Source organism: Ornithodoros turicata, chromosome 3, assembly GCF_037126465.1.
Source record: "Ornithodoros turicata isolate Travis chromosome 3, ASM3712646v1, whole genome shotgun sequence".
Taxonomy (NCBI): domain Eukaryota; kingdom Metazoa; phylum Arthropoda; class Arachnida; order Ixodida; family Argasidae; genus Ornithodoros; species Ornithodoros turicata.
The window spans coordinates 55,130,592-55,155,192 of NC_088203.1; the positions used below are offsets into that span (position 1 = coordinate 55,130,592).

At 44.7% G+C, this 24,601-nt stretch overlaps 1 long non-coding RNA gene across 6 annotated transcripts; it reads right to left on the bottom strand.

Moving 5' to 3' along the window:
• Nucleotides 1-7,324: 7,324 nt before the first annotated feature.
• On the bottom strand, nucleotides 7,325-21,701 carry LOC135388483 (uncharacterized). 6 transcript variants are annotated; one of them, XR_010421406.1, is made up of 5 exons: nucleotides 21,629-21,683; nucleotides 16,500-16,628; nucleotides 15,352-15,449; nucleotides 13,202-13,381; nucleotides 7,325-11,462 (listed from the first exon to the last, which is right to left on the bottom strand). It is a non-coding gene; the product is annotated as an uncharacterized LOC135388483 (long non-coding RNA). The 6 variants fall into 6 exon arrangements; XR_010421408.1 differs by having other exon boundaries at nucleotides 16,500-16,666; nucleotides 21,629-21,680; XR_010421407.1 differs by lacking the exon at nucleotides 16,500-16,628 and having other exon boundaries at nucleotides 13,234-13,381; nucleotides 21,629-21,701.
• Nucleotides 21,702-24,601: the final 2,900 nt, after the last annotated feature.

Consider the following 24,601-nt stretch of genomic DNA (forward strand, 5'->3'; position numbering starts at 1 on the left):
TCTTCCAGAAAAAAAGAAAACATTCAGGTCAACGTACGGGGTCGGAATGGAAATTCCCGCAGAGCGAGCATGCCAATGAAAAGAAAAAGAGAGAAAATGGAAAACTGAGAGGCGATCCAAAAAGTATAGTTAGAGTATATCGAGTAGAAGGTGCCACAAAATGTATTTGAGATAGAGTACATACTCCCCCGAAAAAGTATTGAGTAAGATACCAAGATACCACAAATAGTATTCAAAATACAGGGCCTTAAATACAATATACTCTATAAATACGCGTCGATATTCCCGGTTGAATCCCCGGCCTCCAAATTCACGTTCTCGGCACAATTGGAAAATGCTCGATTGCTTCGTAAGACGATGTGCCGTGTTTAAGCACGGCATAATTCCACTCAAATTCACGGGTTTCTGCATGGTGTCTGTTCAAATCGTTCTAGCGAACGGAAGCCACATTTTAACGGCAGTTTGGCTTATCAGGGCGCACACGGCGAAACAGCACGTTGATTAGTTTATGATTAGGTTAGTCCAAGTTCGGTGTTGGCAGTTTCCCGCGGGCGACTGTGCAATTTATAGTCAGGTGTAACATTTGTTTGCAGTTATTTTTTTTTTTTTTTGCAACTGTGATTTCTATCAAAACCCGTGAATTTAAATGAATTTAGGCGATAGTGATGCATATCACCCTGCGAAACTTTTTTAAGCTTCACCACGACCAGCCGCGACAAAAATATGTAGACCGAAACCAATTAATGATTGCAACAAATGACCTACTCAGATTTTTCTGTAGAAGGTGTACACTGAAGATCTCAAAAGAGGTAGTACCCATTTTAATGCCGACGGCACCCTGCTTTAGAAGTCATATGCTTTTCACGAAACTCATTTGAATTTTTATTTAAATAATGAGCGCCTCCCGCTCATTCACACGGTGCGCAGCTTGTAAGGTGGCACCGTACGGACACAGAAAGTTCCGCGATTAGTGCATCCGTTCGCCACTTATTTAATTTAACTGAACGCGGGGATCTAACTGAAGTGATAAAAAATTCGAATTGGCGACGTACTCGCAGGTGGATTGTGGGGCTTCCGGCAATACCTCCTGGAAACTTTGTAACTTTGAAAATATCCAAGCGAACCTCACTTTTTTTACAGAAATATGAAGTCCTCCACAGGCAACCGCAGACCACAGACGAAAACTTGTATCGCAACAGTACCGCACTAAAAATGACGATTTAGCCCCGACTGCTTGATTTTCGCAAAGAAGCGTGCGCGAAATGTGCGTCAAGAGGAGGTTTTGCCTTCTTCGTGATAATGCAGGGGAATGTGGTGGCCAACACTTCCTTCTCCCTGGTAGCACACTATGTTGCCGAAACGTTGCCCCAATGTTTTCTTCAAACGTTGCATAGACGTCGCTAATGTCCTCTTCAGGCCACGTTCTAGCAACGTTGCTAGAAAATGTTATACAACATTGCGGCAACATGACAACTGCAACATTCCACATAAGGGCAACGTTATGACAACATTTAGGTAATATTGGCAAGAGGTTGGCGGAGGTATTTGTGCGCTATTATTTCTACTTCTTCTTACTTTTCTTTTTTTTTTTGCGTCGGATCAGAGATGCATACTGACTGCAATCACTTGCACGCCACTGTTAGCCGAATTGAGCTCTGCAAATCTCCGCTTCACTTATACTGGAGTGGGGCTAGGGGAGACCGCTTGGGTATCCCTGTAGGTATCCCGTTTGGATATAGAGATACTGTCATCAAGCAGTAGGCTCTATTTGCGAACAGGATGAGGCATATACTAAAATGCGAAGTGTTGGGGGCATGCTCATTAAGTGTAGCAGTGCGTACAACGTTTGCAACGGTGACCAGGATGCGTTCTTGTAGTTAGCCCTTGCATCTGCAAGAGTCAAGTGCACTCAACAACATTTTTGACATCCCTCCCTGTCATGTACTGTGTTTTTAATTCAAGCTTTCGTCTCTAATGTAATTACCTACTGTTTGGAGCTGTAAAACCGGTAGGTTTCCTCTGTGGGTAAGAGTGTTACGCAGTGTTATGTTGCTGGAAAGTCAATAAACAACGTTCAGGAAACGTACAGCCGCAATATTCCTCCAACGTTGCTCTGCAATGTTGCATGAACATTGGTGAATGTCAAGTAACGTTGGTCCACTTCTGACAATGCTGCAGGAACGTTCGGCCGCAACGTTGCTCAAATGTTGACCTTCCATGTTGCTTGAACATTGCTGAATGTCAAGTAACGTTGGTCCACTTTTGATAATGTTGCAGGAACGTTGCGAAATGTTGATAAACGTTGCCCCACATTGGACAACATTCGCAACATTGCTGCAACGTCGAGGCCACAATATGTGCTACTAGGGCTCTCTCCGCACCTCCCGGGCGCTTTCCTTTTTGACAATCAAGTACGCGGGGCCAAATCATAATTCTTACTAATTTTTTTCGACTATTTCTGATGCTATACTGTGAATAGTTTTTGTTGGTGGGCCTGTGGTTATCCGTGGTTGACTTCATATTTCTGGCAATTTTCAAAGTTTAATAAAAAAAATTAATTGTTTACAAATTGTCCAAAGCCTTGCTAAATTGCAGCAAAAGTTCCCAGAAGGTAATTGCCGGAAGTACCACAATTTTCCGGCGAGCACGTCGCCACAGTTACATTTTTTTGCCCTGTATATAACCGGAAAAACAAAAAATAAGTGATAATTAAATGTTGCGTAGATACATTAAAGGAGCTAGGAAAGCACTTTAATCACTAGCATTTTTTTTTAACCAAGCGGTTAGTAAGCTTATTAAAATGCACCATGCGAAGTAATACTATCAACAGGTGCATAAATATCGCAGAATTCGATTTTGAAAATCGCGACCATGCGCAACGACGGCAATACCCGGAACGAGCCGTCGAGCCGCTTGCGTCATTTTGACGTCAGAAAAGTGGAGCCCCTGATTGGTTTCGAAGAACGTCGTCTGCTATTTTTCACTCAGAACCCCGCTGCAACGGTGGAAGAGGTTACTTTTCCTTTTTCTTTTGTTTATCAGATACAGTAAACGAAGATTGGTCTACAGATAGGGTTGCCACCAGGCCGGTATTATACCGGCACGGCCGGTTATTTGCTCTCTTTGTCGGTTGCCGGTAGGAAGGTGATACCAGCAGCCTTTTGCCGGTATTTGTGACACAACACCTTTCATAGGGGCTTTTACGGGGTTTTCCTTTCAACATTCCGCTGCAGCTTGAATAAATCTGGAGCACAGACCCAACTCCGTAGTCACCAGTCGTTTTCTTAGTTATTCATTATTATTATCATTGTTGTCTTGAGCCAGTACGCTCGTTCTTTCTCTCTCTCTCTCTCTCTCTGTATACTGTCCACCCCTCACTTACTTTCCCTTTGCCGCGTACATTTCCTCATTTCCCTCTATTCCACCTCCTCTCCCTCAGCCGGTATTTTTCACTACGAAAGGTGGCAATTACCCTATCTACAGACATTGTTCAAGGTTAGGCCGTGAGATTGTAGAGGCTAGAGGCATCCTCATTGAACTCCCCGAACGGAAGTCAACCAAAAAGCGGTCATCCCCTCCCCACTTGACCTTGCTTTCCCTAAGGCGACCTTCCGGTGGATTATGAAAATAAACTTCATGTCATCATGTGCCAGTTGAACGCTGTTCTGTCCCTGTTTGTGTTTTGTATGCTGTTCGTTATCGTGGTGACTGTTTCTTGTTGTGTTGTTGGTGGCAATACGTATAAACACAGTGCAGCACTAAGCGCTGCTTCAGTTTGTTTTGTCACCATATATATATATAGTGCATCAGTTTTATCCACCATATAGTGACCGACAACACCGGTTAAGTTTGCGTCAGACGACATATCAGCGTGCAAGCAACACGTGACTAGCGTGGAAAACTGCCAACGGCAAACTGTAACCCCAGGTCCCCAGCCATAATATTGCATGCACACAACTAACCAACCAACATGCCGCCCTGCTAAGCCAAATTGCTTCTAAATGTGTCTTTCGTTCGCTAAGACGATTTGGACACATATAGAAAATTCCTGAATTTGAGTGGTTAAATAGTGATGTTATATGTTCTTAGTCGCGGCATATCATTTTACAAAGCAGCATTTCCCCTTTTCCTTATTTCCAGAACATGAATTTCGAGAACAGGGGTTTCACCTTATTCATCCATTGACAGGGAGAAAGCAGAGGGAAAGAAAACGGAAAGAAAGAAAAGAAACCAAGTCAGCACTGCCACTGACCCGCATAGAAGCGCGGTCGCCGCTTTCAACTTTTATTACGTCACCAATTACGCTTTTTTTTTTTTTTTCATTCTCCTCCTGGTTTGACACGCGGAGGAGCGAGTCGAGTGGGAACACGCGTGGCGGTGTTCAAGTGTCATTTTTTTTGCACGAAAAACATCGTGCACAGAGAAAATTTTCGTGTTAATCATCAAGTAAGGCTCAGGTTCGCCTGATCCCTTTTGCATCAGGGCAGGCACCACAAGGGACCTGCTTCCACAACGCGTTCGGAACGGTAAATTTTAGAGATGGCTTTCAGACCTCCTTTAAGGTAATTGGTGTAATAGGAACCAGGACTGATGTTGAAGGCTTGGTGCTGGAGGGATTTGGGAAAGGATTCCCTATTTTTGAGCTTCTTGTCATTTTCGAACCTTCTATTCTAAGATGATACTTACAAATCATGCTTCGGAAAGGTCGAAATGAATAGCAATTCGGCCGGGATTGGACGTTGTCGCGGATGTCGAATTTATAGCCATATAATCTCTCTCTCATTAGCTCGAAGTTTCGCCAATGTATTGCAAATTGCATTTCTTACAGGTGATCAGGTAAGAGACACTGACTGAATTATCATGGACGGACTGGCGAATTTTCAGTACGAAATTAGATGTGGTGCTGTGCGCGACAGGTGTAGGAAAAAAATGGTTCCGCGTGAGTATATTATTCCTGCCCATACAACAAGAAATTATTTGTTCTAAAACCCGTGCGCGACAGCTTACATGTCATTGTGAACGCACATGTTTCACAGCGCGCTCCATTGCAAGGATATTCATATGTTGGCTGTGGTGTTGCAAAGTGCTTTGCGATATATGTCGTTGCAAAAATTACACTATCTTTATCCAGCTTTGGTCTAGAAGAGAACATGATGAAAGAATTATGAATGAGTTCCGAGTGATAATTTCTCTGTAGAAAATCAGGACATTTGCTGGCCATGTTTATTAAACTTATTTTCTGCTGAACAAATTCTTTTAATGCTTTGCTTAACGGATATTTCCTTTCTGGTGAGTGGGGTTCGGGCTAGCAGCAACCCATGGAGGCTCCCTAGTTCGGGCTTAGTTCGAGCGCCGCTCTTTTGCACAGCTCTAGCTCATTGGTCCTCTTGCAACAGCCAATGATATCCCGTTCGCTCCGCCCATTCGTCCGAAAGACACTTTCACTTCGTCTATGAGTACGGTTCGCATCAGCCACGGCAGGTGAACATGATGGAAAGTATTTGTTCTGAGGCTGGACCATTAGAATGGTCCAGCCTCAGAACAAATACTTTAATGGGACAAACACAATAGCGTAGCCAGAAATATATTTCGGGAGAGGTTCGGTGAGAACATTACATATAGGGAGGAGGATTTATTCACTCTCGTTTCCCTCTCCGAAATGCACTACCAAAGGTACGGTTTCGGGAGGGGTTTGAACCCCCCAACCCCCTTCTGGCTAGGCCACTGGACAAACACAACAACAAGCCTCAAGGTGCCTGGGGGACCAGTCACCTTAGGCTTGTGTTGTGTTTTTTCCTTTATATGTTCCAGCGTCAAAACAATTATACCCATAATTGAATTTTGAGTTTGAGAAGGTACTCCCCAAAGCAATTTCCCTGAAAAAAAAAAAAAAAGGAAAGAAAAAGAAATAAAGAAAAATGTTTATTGTTGTATGAGCTGTCCTGGTGTGAGGTGAGTTTATGAGTTATCTGATATGAGTTGTCTTGGTGTCAGCTTGGTGCTGGCTGTCCCAAGGGCAGTGGCGTAGCCAGACCTCCAAGGTAGGGGGGGGGGGGCTCGATACGAAAACTCGCCCCCCCCCCCCCCCCCCGCTGATCTTGTGTCGACAACACACACATACTTGTGCACACTGCAAACTGAGGATTAAAAAAAGGAACGAAAATAGTTAGACGTTCACAGTACGATTACATGTAGAGGCTGTCATGACCAATGAGGTGGTGTCACGAGATTGGAAGTACTTTGAAAGGCTCATACTTTGAAAACCATTCAAGAGTGCTTCTTAGATAGACGCCATGGACTGCAAGAACTTTCGCGATCATCACACTGGTCCCCCCCACACCCATATATTATGTTCTCGGATTTGCACGATTTGTGTGGGTCGGTCCGTGGTCGGTAAGGGGGGCCCGAGCCCCCCGTACCTGCAATATCAATGCAGGGGTACTTCACTTTTATTGAAAACCAAAATTCCTTCCGATGGCACAGAAATTATATACGTGAACTATCCTGCAGAACCAATGTCCACAAAAACTATTTTTTCCCACTAACAATTTCCTACTGGAATTCTCTCCCAAAGAATATAACTGAATGTGGCACCTTGTCCGACTTCTTAGGTAAAATAAACGTAGTAGTCCAATAATATATGTAACTTATATCCTGTCAGTTTTGTTTGTGTGTTTTTTCATGTTCCCTGTAAGAATTATTTTGGTGATATTGCATGAGTCCCAGTGTAATACACTTTGGCTTATTAATCCATACGTTGTAATTCTGTATGCTTTGTTGTGAGAGTTTCTCTTGTACGCTCCGTTTGTTCCACTCCTACGACAGCACCCCAGGGTGCTAGTAGTATTATTAAATAAATAAATATAAACCAAGCCTATTGTGCTGTTTACTCTTATCGTTGAATAATCTATCTGAATCTGACTCTGATGTACTACATGCCCCGTACAGCTCACACCACAGTACTATTTGTTCAGCCTTACCTAATACGTAATTCGCCTAGTTTGTACATGGTTTCTCCCCTGGCTGCCTTGTCCTGCTCTTCACATATATCAGTGCACCACCACAAAGACACGAGGGCTGTTGTGGGCACCTTACCAAAAATAAAATTGTTTCTTGGAATAAAGCGATGAAGAAGACAGACCGCCAGTCGTACAGGAAGAAATGTTGTGAGGGTACACTGTCTTCTTTTGGCAAGCTCCCTCATTCGGCACTTACCATGTCAAGTTGAAATGTTCGCACAATGGGGGTCCAGATATGTGGAACCCAGCAGCACCAGACATAAACAATGTCATTTGTGAAAATGTCCAGTCTAAGTTGCACAAAATTAAATTCAATTCAGTTTATTGATTTCAAAAATCCCCTTGGAACAAGTTACATATGGCAGGAGCAAGCCATCTGCAGGGAGATAAAGTACAAAAAAGCTGAGTGGGAGTACAGACAGACATAAATACAGAGCTTGTGGACTAAGTGGCCTAGGTGATTATGCAGAAAAAGGAAATAGCGACAACTCGTATGAAATTGTGAAAGATAGAGGGGACAGTTGAGGTTCGGCAACTGAATGGGAAGCTATTCCGCTCTGTGAATGCTTCAGGAAAAATGACTTCATCAATGGACAAACTCAAGAAACTAGTGTGTTACCTGGACATCAAAGTTGTACCTGAGACATTAGGGCACAATATTGCCTTGGCCAACACTACTAGCAGTGTGTCAGATTCTGATAACAGAGGGCACCCCACAAGGTGTACCCGAAATGAAGTGCCGCTTGCTCTGTGCTGCAAAAAAAGAAATGGAAAAGCAATTCAGTTACAGAAAAGCCCATCAAAGCAAAGGAAGAGGAAAGCACAGCATAGATCAAGCAATGGAAGAGCAAAAAGAACTGCAAAAAGCAATAGAAATTGGCATGCCCTCGTCAAGCGAAAAAGAGGTTCACTTCCTGACAGAAGAGACAAAACATCCGTCCCCACCCACACGCTAGCAATGGGGATGCCTGACAATCAGAGAAACAGGAAATCCAGGGTGGCGAAGCCCGAAAGCTGCGAGCCTGCCCTTCCCTTACCTATCTGCCTTACATATGCAAGGGGAGGTAGTGATGTTGTACTTGCATTTGGAAAGCCCTCAAAGATATTTATAAGGCTCGTTGATCTCAGGTCCCTCGACACTACAATCGACAGGTCTAAAGAAGCCGAGCTATGTGCGTCTGACCAGTTATTTCAGAAGGGCCACCTCTTCGACACAATAACTGAGGCATTTTTAATGTAGCTCAGCGTAAGGTTTGACAAGGTTGCAAGTACTTACGCCTACTTGATGCCTCTGTTCAGAGGTGATAATGTGGCACATTTACTCGCAGAAGAACTGCTCGTCACCAAGTCCGTGGACGACAGGAACACGCTTTTCATCCCATATTACAAACGAGACAAGCAACGGGCAATGTTTGTTGCCCTCAGTGACACGGACTCAGTCCTGCTTTACGATCTCTTAACTGATTTTCTCAAGTACCTCTCCCTGGGAGGTCAGTGGAGTCCTCAAATAGTGCAACAGTGGTTGAATAGCGAAGAAGAGAGTGGTGGAATCATTGTGTGCTGGTTTGCACTAGCAGGTGGCTTCAGGCTAGTAAGGACAAAGACAAAGACAAGGCGCATGTGACATAAGAAAAATGTGTCACCACATCTTTGAGAGCATTGTCAGTGGGTGCTTGAAACGCAGCTGAAGAGTGAAGCAGAAACGCTGAAGAGAAACGCAGATAAAGAGTGCTTCGGCTGTGAGAACAGAGAAGGTCACAGCAAGCAGATGCGAAGTGATACCTGCATGCAGTACCACTGTGATTGCGTATGAGAAAAATATGTAACCGTGTTAAAACATGACACAAGACTCCAGTGCTGAGTGAATCGTTGCATATCTGGCGACACTGATGTTGCCAGACTACAGGAGCAGAATGAAACACGAAGTATTTTCTGAAGCAAGCTTGAAAAAAACTTTCTTGTTGAACTCTTCCTTGAAAGTAACTACACATTAATCACATGCAGCATCACTTGCACACGGAAGTCCGTGCGCTGGGTGCACATGGTTGGGCGCAGCAAGAGTTGGGCCCTGGGTACCACGGGCCCCTGAAGAGGCCCAGGATGCGGGCTCCCTTCCTTCAAAGATGACTCTCCTATCTCGCCATCCCTGCTTCCATGTAACCACTGACACAGGCGTGGATGACGCTGATAGACAACAAATGAAATATGGTAATCCTGCTGTGCAGTGTTCCAGAAATACTACAATAGCACAATACAATACAGTAAAGATCAGGGAACATTCTGGAAGTCCAGAACGTCAATACATCACTAATGGCATGACAGAACACTGCACAAGTGATGACGAAATGAGCCGAGTACAGTACTCCCCCCCCTCCCCCAGAAAAAAAAAAAAAATAAAGGAAAATCTGAGCCTAATCACAGTGAGGTAGTAGTCCCCAGTTCGGACAGCAGTGACACAAGTGTCGCTAAAAGCCAGCTTGTGTGATCCTTTCGCCGTTCAGAAGGGCAATTCCGATGTATGCTATAGTGATGGAGGCAGAGAGATGACGAGAGGTGATGTGACGAAGATAGATCTAATAGATATAACAGAAGATCTAACTGATGAAGAGCCAAGCACACGCCATGCGGTAGTACAGATGCTGAATATGGCAACATCCTTGGTGTAGAAACTGAGGACAGACAGCCATGGAAAGGCAATATAGAGAATAGAGAGCCAGAGGTGGAAAGAATGCAGTTAGCTCCCATAACAAGACGCTGGACCCTCATTGCTGTAGATCTAAAGTAGTAAGAAATAATGTGCTTCGACCCACTGAAAGAATCCAGAAAGAATGTGAAGGACCACGGTGATCGTTTTTCTCTGTGTGAAATACAGAAGAAACAGAAAATGGCACGTTAGCCTCGGTATGAAACTCAAAATGGTTCGTTAACTTCCAGCACGACATGAGCAGCTGTGGTGTTTTGGAGTGCTGAGGTAGAACACTTCTCAGCTTGTAGGACACTCACCCAGCAACATGTACTTGAAATGAAAAGGTGGATATGTGATAGACCTCGGAGACACTACCTTGGCCGGGACTGTTTAACACAGATGGCAAACAGATGACTAAGCTGGAGTCACTGAAGAACGATGAACATGGTGTTAAGTGCATGGCGCACAGCAGCAAGGGATGTCTTAATGCGATCATCCACAATCCATTCAACTGTTCTCCGTGAACGTGAACTCGTGGGATTCAAGATAATGCATAGGTGATTATAACAAATCATGTGGGCACAAAAAATTTGAGAGAGAGGTTATGTGTTTAATGGCACAAAGGCGGCAAAGGCCAAAGAGTGCCAGAACTATGGGGAGTGTGTGGGAGATGATGATGGGAGAGAGATGATGTGAGAGAGAGAGAGAGAGAGGACGATAACAAGTGAGTGTAGTTATTTAAAGCTATCTACAGTTGTGAGCGATGAGATGGTCCAGGATAAGAGAGAAAGGAGGATGACGATAACAAGTGCGTGTGGCAGTTAAAAGCTATCTACAAGTATGAGCGATGAGATGACCCAGGATGAGAGATTTACATGAGGAACTGGGTGATAAAGGCTAAAAGCGGAGCAATGCTGAACTTTAACACTGGCAGGATGTCTTGGTAGTGTAGTCCTAGAGGCGACTCCTCTTGTGCCTACGCTCGCCCAGCCTTACGGTCGGCTTGTTCATTCCCTGGGATCCCAGTGTGGTTGGGGACTCAGCAGAGACAGATTGAAAAGCCTCGGGAACAAAGTTGAGTCGCAAGCGCCCGTCCTTGCTTGACGAGGTGATTCTTGGTGTCAGAGCATGAAAGCAGCACACGCACAGAGCTTAGCGAATCAGAGTAAATAACGGAGTTTTGAAGGTCATTTTGTTGAATGTGCTGCAGAGCCAGGAGAATCGCGTAAAGCTCTGTGGTGAAAACTGTGGCATTCGTATTCAAGTGTGCCACTATAATAGAATCGCCTTCAAGGGCAACAGCCGCCACACCATTGCTTCCTTTGGTCCCATCAGGGTAGATAGCATGGTGGTCACCAAAGTCATGGTGAATCTCCAGGAATTCCTGGAGAATGACAGTGTGTGCAGTGGATTGTTTGTCAAACTGTGTCAAAATTAGCCATATTATCCATTACTTTGTCGAGCAAGGTAGAATACACCAAGCACTATCCTATGTGCGCATCATATATGAGAGCAGCAATTTTGAAACACCTGCAAAAAGCAGAGACAGGCGATTTTTTCCACCACTGTCCACTGTCCTTTTTCGAAAACTACTGGCAAGAATATGGCAGCAAAGCAAGTTGTTATGGACGCCACAAGCTCAGCAAGTGAGTGCTCTGGGATGCGTGCAAAGATGCCATCGAGAGCCGTCACAGATGCTCGGATGGGATGAAGATGGGCTTCTCGACGGTACAGGGTCATCTGGTTGAACAGAAAACCTGTAAGTGGAAAACTTGTTATGGCAGCACCACATAGAATACTCAAGGCAATCAACATAAACCAAATTGCACTTTTTGTTCCTTCTTGACTGCAAGCAGATCAAGCAATGAGAAGTCTATGCTGCAGAATACAAAATGCTTTTAACATGCTCTGCATGGCACCATAAGCAAGACTGCCGCATTCCTGCTTACGCATGTAGAGGTAGAGCACATGCAAAAAAGTAATCTGTCCGCCTGATAAGTATGTTAGCATGTGATAGGGAGCAAAAGTGACTCATGGGGTCTCTTACTTGCTCCCTAATTGTGTAAAATTCTAGGATTCCCAACATTTCGTAATTTCCTGTTCTTGCCAACCATTGTGGGATTGTGTTGAGTGTTACCCAGACACAAGACCAAGCACAGCAACAGCTGTGGGTTTTAGCAAGAAACAAGAGTGCAGAACGTGCAACTGCACAAACTAACCTATCTATTTACAGTCACGTCTCGCTTATCCGGAGTTCAGATATCCGAAAAACTCGTTATCCGGACTACATTACAGGAAATGAACCTGCTACCATTGGATTTTGTCTCGCTTATCTGGCAATCATTATCCGTATCTGGACAGCAAGTACGGGGACTAAACTTCCAGGGCCTAGGTCATTCTGATTCACTTATCTGGAAAAGTTAATGTCCTCGGTCCCTGGCATCTATTGCTGTGTCCGCATTGTTCTGGAAAAGGGTCACATCCTACCGGAGCATTCTGTACTGTTTGACTCTCCTTTCTTCAGGAGTCACTCCCTTCAGACCTCCCCCCCCACACACACACGCAATAGAGATGGCAGGCGATAAGTGAAAGAGGTGCCCTATATGCACCGGGCGCAACAAGTTCACATGTGAACGTCAAAGTCCAGGACGTCCAAAAGAACCACCCGTCTATTGGCCTATGCCAAAGAAATTTGCAAAAAGACAAAAACGTGTGTGCAGGACATTACCCTTCTTTGAACAGCAGGGTGACGCAGCAGGTGCCGTGGCTGTGACCACAATTCTGTCACATGCATGCCTACTACTTTTAAGCAGCTCACTTCATAGCAATTTTGGAAGTAACTACCTTTTCTTGGTTTAATTTTCTGGAGCTATGAAGAGGTCTCCCAAATTTTCGGTTTTCCCGGGAAGTTTGCTTGGTTTGACTATCCGGAAATTTGTTATCCGGACGAAAAGGGAGGACTCCCGAGGTGTCCGGATAATTGAGACATGACTGTCTTTATATATTAATCTATTTATCATGATTACTAGTAGCACTATAGTAAGTGTCATTCTGTGCACATGGTAAAGGTTACAAGGAAAGCAATGCGGGCTTGTTTGTGCGTCAAGGAGATGGAAAGAAGTTAGAAGACAGTTCGGTCATGTTTCTCGTTCCTTTACAACTAGCAAGGTGAAAGAATTTGAAAAATGACTGAGAACATTGAGAAACTCACGCACAACAAAAATTATGGTGCAAAGCTAGACTTATGAGGTTATAAAAAGGAGTGGTGTGGGGCTAAGCAAATATGTTGGGTCAAATTGTGGCGTCGGTTTGAATTAACATAGCAAGTTCCATAATGGGGAAAGGAGACGTAAAAAGGTTGTGGATATTAATCAAGGTTGTGGATATTAATCAAGAACAAATAGGGCAACATCAGAGGGTAGGGTCTTTCCTGTCTGGAAGTTACAAAGCCCTATATAAAAGCAGTATACTGATGTAGTTGCCTCACATGACATACCAGTGCAAAAGGTGTGTCAAGCGCATGCGTACCAAATACATGCATGTGGACTGCTCCAGTCACACCTCCCTGAACTGCTGGGGGAAGCCGCTGCCATGTTGCAAATTGTAGTTAGGGTCGTCAATCAGGATATCCCGAATTCCGGCCAATTTTTGATGTCCCAAAGTCCTGGGATTCCTTCTGGAAAATACCAGGATTTCGCGATATCAAATATGACAGGAAAATCAAACACCTGTGGGACGTCAGGCACAGACTCCTTCGTAAGGAAATGGCACTTGACTGGAGGTGGCAGAGGACCGCTGCTTACACGTGCGTACAGACATTTGCTGACTGTCGTTTCTTCTAGTGCAGATGCTGGACGGACCTTCAGTTCAGCAGCCAGTATTTGCACAAAGTTTGCTCCGAACTGGGGGACACTACCGTAAACGCTCCGTGCTTTCTCACGTTGGGTTTTAATCATTGTACAATGTGATAAGCGCGCAGCGACAGTATTGTAAACTGTTTAGTGCTTCGTTCCTTTCTATTCGTTCTTTTTTTTTTTTGTTGTTGTTGCTGCTGCTCTTCATTCAAGTGGACCATTCCACCATTTGAGGAAATATTTAGTTAAAGTTAATAATTTAATTAAATAAAGTTAATATTTCCTGTTACTTTAAGTGTAGCGGGCCTCACCTTTTTTCAATGACAACGGTGAAATGGTGATGAATAAAAAAGGAGTCGCATTATCATAGGAGAAAAATAAATAAATAAATAAATAAATATACAAAATGTAAGAATTTTGCCATCACTATTTTACCAATTTGGCTACATTGCAAATTTTTGAATGCAAATTTTCCTTTAGGAACAGGTAAAACTGAGAAAGCACAGATGAACTGTGCACAACACGCTGATATAGGCACATGAGTTAAATAGATTTGGAAGTGGGGTCCTGCATGGCTCGTGGGTGACCCACACGTTGTCGCAGGTGACAGGTCCAGGTTTTCGGAGTCGTGCAGGTAGAAGGTCGGGTGCGGTAGACATATTTTACCAACACACTATTAGAAAGTACACCAATTCGCTCAACTTCTCATGTGTATGTACTGCAGTCACTCGAAATATGACGTGAAATGTCGTTGACAAGGGCGTAACAAATGCTCACAACGTTAGGAAGCAACAGCGACTGTGTGTCCTTTGTCTATGTCGTGTTTCGTATCATCATGCCTCAAGTCACAAAACAACATCCATTTGCACTTTTTTTGCCCCCAGCGCTGATGTCATACAAGAAACCATGCACACAGACACATCTAGTTACAATGCACAGACCAGGAAGTTCGTGAGTTCGTCAGCGTTCATCGTGTTGCAGGTCAGGTGAGCTTTTGGAAAAAATATGCGGGAGGATGCTGGTCTCAATTTGTAAGGGGACGTGGGTTGCATGTCAGGTGCAGATTTTAACCTGCGGGCACGTGTTGGATGCGCGTAAGATAATTTTGATCCACGCAGGAATATATTTGGAAACACCACCTGAACCCAACACAATCCCGAAATCCCGGGATTGTAAAAATAGCCCAGGATTGACAACCCTAATTGTAGTGCAAAATGGATAGGTTACCCACTTTAAGGCAATTGTCAATGTACGGAAGAAAATGCCCTCAAAGATTTGCAACATATTACTCCTACTTTCAGGACCAACAGGAACAGCCTAGGAATGTAAAAAAAAAAGAACATGGAAAAAAAATGTAATCCATAGGCCAGTAAGTTGTAGGACAGGTTATCCTATTTGAGCACTTTCTTTGTGACTGGTGACTTCGACTAACTGCAGACTGATAATGATATTTAATATGGTTGTCGGTGTGCACTGTTCACGTTCACTGCACCATATTCACGTTGAGGTCACCCCAAAACGTTTTCTTTTGTGAGCTTATGCAACTGGTAGCGTGCAATAAGCAGGTCACGAGCTATAGCAACATTGTGATACTGGTCCTCAATAAGATGGTTCACTCGGACTGTGCACGCAACGAGATCAAACAGCTGCAAGTTGCATCAGCAAGGCATGTGTGTAGGCAACCTTCAGCTATGGAAATTGACGTTGTGTGCCTGGTGGAGGGTGCATGGTATCACCCGTCCAGGATAGCTTCCACTAAGTCGGAAAGTCACTGCGAAGAGTGAATGCTTACTGTTAGGAGCTGGCAGAGTCGAAGAAGCACCCAGCACAGGTCAATTGTAAAGGTGGGCTGCACGGAGATAATTACTGCCCATGGGCGGCAAAGAGGACCTGCAAGAAGTTAGAGAACTGTTAGTGGGAGAATATTTCCTACTCAACATGTTTACTCATATGGTGTAAAAAAAATTAGGCTAAGACTGAAAAGCAAGCCTGTAGAATTAGATTTTGGATTGTGTTAGATGTTGTTGTTGTGTTGTCATTGTTGTAGTCTATGTTGTTCTGTATAAGCCTGTTCTTAACTTTGTAATTCCACATAGGTGCATGCATATTTCATAAGGTGACCTGACACATTAGCATGCAAGCTTCAGACATTTGTCATAGTTGCAAATAAGTTCCAATGAAAACGAAAGGAAAGTTAGGTAGCAAGCGAGCTGGTAGTGACGATCCATGACTTGAAAACCCGAGACTAGGTAGGGACGATAAAAGACAAACACAAACACGGTCTCACACTCAGCTCTGTTTTTGTCCCTACCTCGTCTCGGGTTTTCAAGTCATGGTTCCAATGAAAGTTTACTGATGTCCTTTTTGTGAAGTTGCCAAGTGTCCCTTGCTGCCAGAAGGTCATATACGGATGAAAGAATTGGCTCACCCCAATGTTGGGTACACTTTTGTAAATATTTGTATAAAATTTTGCACTTAGCATAGAAAAGAACTTAAAAAGTACAAGAACGGCGGGTGCTCTACCATTCCTTGTGTATCTGCTAGCTGTATTTGTAGTGTATTTATTGTGTACCGTAATTTCATGCGTATCAGCACAGCTTGGCGTGATTCTTTTTTCGCACAGGCGCTCTGCGGCTTGTCGACCGGTGTGGCTTATCTCATAACTATTTTCCCCTGGTATTTTCCCCATACCGTGTTGTTAACGAAAGGGCTGACACCGCACGAGACATCTCTGGCACAGCACCGCCCTGTCAATGCACGAACAATGCGAAATGGGCGCGTCCACATTCGAGTAGACTGACCCTCCTGGTACTTTCCCCCAAGCAGCTTTAACGAAAGTGGTGACAGTGATTCATGTCTTCTGGAAGGCCACTAACACATCAATCCATGAAAAACATGCAACAAGGCCACAGTCTGATTTGGTAGAACACTACAACTGACCTCCTTTGTCGTACACCATACCAAACCCAGAGTATGGATCACAGGATTTACGGCCTTCTCTATGGTTTCCTTTGTTGTACAAATCAGCCATGTCGTATTGCCTGCGGCTTATCTGCGAATGCAGCTTCTCTGCCAGAAAATTTTCAAAATGTTCGTGAAAACAGGTCCTGTGGGTTAAATGCAGTACAGCTTATAGACATGAAATTACGGTATATGTTTTATTGTATTTCTCTAACATGATACAAGGGTGGAAAAAAAAAAGTACAGTGTGGTAAAACCTCTCGAGTACAAACAGTTCAGGACTGATGTTCCATAAAAGATGCGAGATGCAAATACTTGGCCATTGCTGTAGTCCTGCCAAATGGAGTGGTTTCACTGTACACCTTGGGGGAATAGCTCGGGTATTGAGAAAAAGAAGAAAAAAATTATGCACAAAAATTGAGGACTGTAAATGTTTTTCTTTGTTGCCAGGATACTGTGTAATCCATTTGTATCATCCATGCCTGAAACGCGGTATGCTGCTGCAATGGTAGTCAGCATTTTGGTGACATTAGATGTTGTATGTTACACCTGTGTTCTTGTTGGGCAAAGCTGTGATGTTGTTGCTATGACAAAGCTTTAAAAAAAGTTACAGTACTTGCACGACAAAAATTACTTTGAGTGACAGAAAATGATGAAGCTCAAAATTTCTCATCGTGACTACATCGTGAAGACAGTGGAACTCTACAAAGTGAATACTATGTGAGGCACGTAAAAGAGATCTCTCAAGGCCTGCATAGAAATGGCCGCAAGAGGCTATATTGAAATGGAACAAGACAGAGAAGTTATGACAGCCTTCAAGCCCATGCAGTTACAAGATTGCACATCCTGAATTTTCCTTGGTACAGTGGGGCACGCCATTACTGTGAAAGATTTTCACCAAAATGAAAAGGCTGGGAATGTGCTGTCACAGAGCAGAAATGGAAACCAAGTGTTTGCAATCAAAGTTCAAGTACATTGGCTTGGGCACCCTACTAAGTGTGCATGATTTACCTTTTGCTACCTTTTAGTCGGAATGAATGGTGCAAGCCTGCAAGACAGAAACAGTGGCCCCCCATGTGGCGTAGAGCCCCAGAACAAGCCATCATGTACAGTTTCCCAGAATCAGCAGATTGTGAATGACAGCTAAGCTCCAGTGAAGCCTCCATTACCACACGACAGAGCAGCATCTGTGGTGGCCAGCAGCCGCAGAGGCTAATGCTCTTGGATTCCTTGAGAAAGAAGGGCCACCGTCAACACTGAGATGCACACAAGCCAGCACATCATTCACTTTTGCCTTTTTCTGCGTGTGTGTCTGTGTGAAAGAGTGGCCCCTGCCAGGATTAGCTTCCTGCAGCCAGTGAAAGTGAAAGAAGGGCAACTGCAGCGACGATAGCCCAGAAGTTGTGTATGAATGAGGCTAACTTACATTATTTTTGTGGCGGGACAAAGTCGAGTGGGAGAGATCCTCAAGTACACAACAAGACTGGATGCTGGATGAATGGAAATACACAGCTATAAAATCTTGTATTGAATGAGTGAATCAATGAAAACGAATGTAGAAAACAAATTGGCTTCAAGGTCTGTAAAACCTACACAGCTGAACAAAAGGTACCTGTGACGCAACATCATCTGGGCTGACGGCATGAAAGGGTCAGACAGACGAAAAGACTTGAAATGAAGGGAAGACAGTGTGTTTACCCTGTGTCTTACCACGAATGCTCAAAACCGGGAGCTGAACTGTGTGGTCGTGTTAGGGGAAGCCCATGAGAGACCCAGGAAACCAAGCATTTAAGTGCAAGTGTTGTGTTGCATAAATATAAAGAGAGCTTCCTGCAGAATTCTCCTCATACCAGCAGGGGCTCTGTGCTCTTAAGTGCAGACGTGGTGTCTGGAGACTTAAATGACACAAAGGTTGCAAGGAGGAGAAACAAAGGGTGTCATGCACCCCCATTGAAAGACAAGATGCGAGGAAGCACAACGTTCCAAGACAAACACAAAAAGCACTGTCTACACCTCTGACGATCCTCGGACAACGTGTGCAAATGAGTTATGATGCGATTTCACCTGTGGAAGATGAAAGTTAGAATAACAAGGCTGTATATTCCAGCAAATGTAAGCGTAGTGACAACTTCATGTAGCTTCAAAGATTGTGTAAGATGCAAATAGGAAGAGGAAGCCTAAATTATGTGGGCTTTGTTTTCAAGCTCTGCCATACCAACCACAACAAAACACAGTACATTTAGCTTAGTTGTTCTATGCCCACACTGTGTGAAGAAAGCATTTAGTATAAATGTAAGGTGTGTCATGCATATGTTTAGAATACAAGCAATGAGCGATCCCAAATAAATCGCTTTTTAAATATAGCAGCTTTGTTTTTGGGTTGTTGTAAAGGAAGTACATGTTCTTATAATTGCTTTTATTCGGAGTAAAAGTTTAAGTCGGCCAAAGAATGGAACATACGCACAGGCTAAAAAGCAGGGAGTGTTCCTGAAACTATGCAGATGATAGTTGTGTTTACGATATGGGATGCCATGAAAGGACACCCACACGCATGACTTGTAGGTGCAAAGAACATAAGATAAATACCACACATAAATACGGTGAACCCCCCGACAAAATAACTATACTGCTCGGAATGGTACGAATCCCTCCCCAGATGTTCATCTGGGCACGATGAACAGAATAAATCCAATGAATCGCCCCTATTCGGGAAATAAATATGCGAAAGATTGGAGCACAGACGAGCAGACTGGTCGACGAGCCACGGCTACTTCGATCGATCACTATGAAATAACTACTGCTCGGAATGGTACCAATCCCTCCCCAGATTTTCATCTTGGCCCGATGAACAGAATAAATGCAATGAATCGCCCCTATTCGGGAAATAAATATGCGAAAGATTGGAGCACAGACGAGCAGACTGGTCGACGAGCCACGGCTACTTCGATCGATCACTATGAAATAACTACTGCTCGGAATGGTACCAATCCCTCCCCAGATTTTCATCTTGGCCCGATGAACAGAATAAATGCAATGAATCGCCCCTATTCGGGAAATAAATATGCGAAAGATTGGAGCACAGACGAGCAGACTGGTCGACGAGCCACGGCTACTTCGATCGATCACTATGAAATAACTACTGCTCGGAATGGTACCAATCCCTCCCCAGATTTTCATCTTGGCCCGATGAACAGAATAAATGCAATGAATCGCCCCTATTCGGGAAATAAATATGTGAAAGATTGGAGCACAGACGAGCAGACTGGTCGACGAGCCACGGCTACTTCGATCGATCACTATGAAATAACTACTGCTCGGAATGGTACCAATCCCTCCCCAGATTTTCATCTTGGCCCGATGAACAGAATAAATGCAATGAATCGCCCCTATTCGGGAAATAAATATGCGAAAGATTGGAGCACAGACGAGCAGACTGGTCGACGAGCCACGGCTACTTCGATCGATCACTATGAAATAACTACTGCTCGGAATGGTACCAATCCCTCCCCAGATTTTCATCTTGGCCCGATGAACAGAATAAATGCAATGAATCGCCCCTATTCGGGAAATAAATATGCGAAAGATTGGAGCACAGACGAGCAGACTGGTCGACGAGCCACGGCTACTTCGATCGATCACTATGAAATAACTACTGCTCGGAATGGTACCAATCCCTCCCCAGATTTTCATCTTGGCCCGATGAACAGAATAAATGCAATGAATCGCCCCTATTCGGGAAATAAATATGTGAAAGATTGGAGCACAGACGAGCAGACTGGTCGACGAGCCACGGCTACTTCGATCGATCACTATGAAATAACTACTGCTCGGAATGGTACCAATCCCTCCCCAGATTTTCATCTTGGCCCGATGAACAGAATAAATGCAATGAATCGCCCCTATTCGGGAAATAAATATGCGAAAGATTGGAGCACAGACGAGCAGACTGGTCGACGAGCCACGGCTACTTCGATCGATCACTATGAAATAACTACTGCTCGGAATGGTACCAATCCCTCCCCAGATTTTCATCTTGGCCCGATGAACAGAATAAATGCAATGAATCGCCCCTATTCGGGAAATAAATATGTGAAAGATTGGAGCACAGACGAGCAGACTGGTCGACGAGCCACGGCTACTTCGATCGATCACTATGAAATAACTACTGCTCGGAATGGTACCAATCCCTCCCCAGATGTTCATTTGGACCCGATGAACAGAAGAAATGCAATTAATCGACCTTATTCGAGAAATAAATATGTGAAAGATTGGAGCACAGACGAGCAGACTGGTCGGCGAGCCACGGCTACTTCGATCGATCACTGTGAAATAACTACTGCTCGGAATGGTACCAATCCCTCCCCAGATGTTCATTTGGACCCGATGAACAGAAGAAATGCAATTAATCGACCTTATTCGAGAAATAAATATGTGAAAGATTGGAGCACAGACGAGCAGACTGGTCGGCGAGCCACGGCTACTTCGATCGATCACTGTGAAATAACTACTGCTCGGAATGGTACCAATCCCTCCCCAGATGTTCATTTGGACCCGATGAACAGAAGAAATGCAATTAATCGACCTTATTCGAGAAATAAATATGTGAAAGATTGGAGCACAGACGAGCAGACTGGTCGGCGAGCCACGGCTACTTCGATCGATCACTGTGAAATAACTACTGCTCGGAATGGTACCAATCCCTCCCCAGATGTTCATTTGGACCCGATGAACAGAAGAAATGCAATTAATCGACCTTATTCGAGAAATAAATATGTGAAAGATTGGGGCACAGACGAGCAGACTGGTCGACGAGCCACGGCTACTTCGATCTATCACTGTGAAATAACTACTGCTCGGAATGGTACCAATCCCTCCCCAGATGTTCATTTGGACCCGATGAACAGAAGAAATACAATTAATCGACCTTATTCGAGAAATAAATATGTGAAAGATTGGAGCACAGACGAGCAGACTGGTCGACGAGCCACGGCTACTTCAATCGGTCACTGCGAAATAACTACTGCTCTGAATAGGCAGAAATCCTGCCCCAGAGGCCTAGGAAGCTTACTTGACGAGATGAACGAGGTAAGAACAAGTGACACACTTACCCTGTTTAATATTAAAACTGGGCTCACTTGACTAAACAACAAGCGAGGCTTCTCGAACGGCATGGGGACAAAATAGCCAGTGATCCACTATATGCCAACGCAATCGGCACATAGCCTCGCTCCCAGGGTCAAACTAAAGCTTCTCCTATCTTGAATATGTGTGATTTCCGCCCTTGGACAGACTCCGGTTTGGATTGGATAACAGACCGAAATCCAAGCAATCAAAGTCACGTCCGGTCAAAAGGACCTCTGAGACGGTTTTGGTATCTCCGAACTGCAATGATTACAGCGTTGTTTCCTTTCGTTTTTGCGCAAAGGAAAAGTGTTCCCGTTAATCTCGAAATCAAAAATTTTGCACCTCCGTGTGAAATAGAAAATGGAACTCAATGGACAGGTGAACATAAAGACAGGATGCAAGCAAGCTGATGAAGCAACGGGAGAAGTTTTACCGGCCGCGTTTTCTGAGATCGCGCGTTGGCGCCGTTTGTAGAAGGAAAGGGGAAAAAACGACGACAACGAGGACGATGAGGAGAATGCACGGAGGATAGAAGTAAGGAGACCGAATTCGGCAACGCTCACGTTCCCTCCGGTCCAGTGCCGATGCCAAAGGGAGTCTGGCCATTAAAGGGGCGCACTAAACTGATGGCCGTACTTCGCCCAAAAAACTGCACAGAGTGAAAGCAGGAGTTTCCCTCTACCTAAATATGTGGAAGACTTTGTGTAGCTCAAGCGCTTTCACTATTTAAAAAGCGGATCAAAGAGTGAAATCAGCTCAACTCTCCCCTTCGTCTAATGCGTCAGCAAACGTCATCGGCTACAGCAAACGGGGCAGACTCATCCCCGAATGACGTTTTGCGTCGTCAACCAATCCTGGACTCCCACAAGGCCAGCCGCGGGGGATTGCCGAACCTGTTTGCTGTCGCATTGTTGCGACTCCGTGGCTGTGGAGGGGTTTCACTTCAAAGAATAAATTCGGCTTAGAAAGTAATCTCCTTTTTGTTCGTGAAGAATGCAGCCACATAGGTGGTGGACCGCACGAAACGTCAAAATGAGGTCGCTTCTATTGTTGTGAGAACTTGGAGGGCGGAGCATGTTCAAGAAATAGTGCGCAACGTGTCTTGTAATTACTGCGCTACTATGTCGTTGTCGACCTCCATAACTTAAGAAAAGCTGTTTCAGAGTTAAATGAACATATTCCTACTGATACATCATTGCTCTTATATCGGTTTAGTGCCCCTTTAATGTGGGACCTGCCTATACCTGAGACTCCACCCACTTTTTGAGGTATCTAGTCAATCACAGGTCGAAATACAGTTGTCTATTATTACATTCATGCAGTACTTATACCTCACCCTTATTTAGTGGGTGCCACCATTTTGTAGAAACTCGATTCGTTAGTAGATGGGTAGGTTGGTACATGATCCCTCGATGCAGTGAAACAGGAACAAGGACGGACACCGAAGACACGCTACACTTTGAACCAGGTTTGGTGGCTGTACAGGTTGGGACAAAAGTTCACGGAACACGCGAATGACGTACTTTTTCTTTGGTGCGACACCCTAGCGGCCCAAGTGGAAATAAACCTCTACCTGAGAAACGTCATCATGACGTTGGTAGACAGACCGAAACCAAAACAGATCGGAAGGGGAGATCCCCTTTCAAAAGTCAGTCTGGCCACCTTCTAGCAGACGACATTCGGCCATATCTTGGGCACGCCGTACATGTGGTGCCGTGTGTGGTAAGCGAGCGCGCGATGGCGAACGAGAAATCAGTGGTCGAGAGACTTGACGAGCATACCGGACGGGTTTTCCCAAAGACGTGTGGACCCTTTTTGTGAACATATGAGTTCATCTGGCACGTCTGGAAGCGCTAGCGAGAACAGTATGCGTGTCATATACGGATTCAACTTCCATCCACGTTGCTTTGTCGACTTTCAGATGCGGTACACCATATTTTTGCATGCTGTATTGTGTTTCTTATGCACATTTCAAGACCAGTCGTGTATTTTGAATTTGGGACCTTACAGTGTTACACGCTTTCGCCGATGCTTCCTACTATATCCTACTATATGTTCCATGCTTTCGCCTGCGAGGTATTTATGGTTCGCCCATTTAGAATGGCAACAGAACGCTTCTGACGATAGTTATTTGGAAAGCCATGTATCATGTGAACTTTAGCCGCCAAACGGTTTGTGCACACGCCTTGTTCCCTTCGGCGTCTCTCATGCCATGCTGGCTGCAGAAGGGCACGCAACAACAGACTGACATTACAAATGCAGATGGACGAACAACTCATGAAAAGATCGATGCTTCGATGAGAAAGCAGACCAAGTCCCTGGCGGCGGACGACAGAAGTCGCGCGGTTCAAACAGAGCCGTGCTCTCCGCGCGCGGCCAACGCTTCCATCCTTGCCCAAAATATGGCGGACGCGCGCTGCCAGAGCGTAGTTGGCTCGCCTTAAATTAGATGGCGCTGACTTATGAAAACCCGCTGAAAGAAAAGTAGGACCGAAGGTCGCGTCCCTTTCAGAGACCATCGTAATCCCCTCAGGACCGTGACTTTCGGACGCGACCTTGTTCGCCACAATAGCTTTGAACGTAGTTCAACTCTACCAAACTCGTGGCGCTGTCGAACATTATGACGTCATTTGTTTACAAACAGGTAGAGGTCTGGTCGGCTTTTGGTCGGCAAGCGACTTAGTCGGCCACTGCACCTTGGACCAACGTTGGTCGGATGTCGCTCACAGCGGTGATTGGCGAAGACGTTGGGCCGAGAACATTGTGCAACGTGTTGCGGGCGTGCTATTGAGAGATTGGCGTAAAAAAGACGGACCAATGTCGGCCTGCACTGCAAACAAGCTCGAAAAGAATGCAGCTGAAGAAAAGACGCTTGGATGGTCGGCAAAAACTCGGATGACAGTTGGCCAACGACTCTTTCGGCCAGCCAACGTACACGCAATGTTGCATAGTGGTAG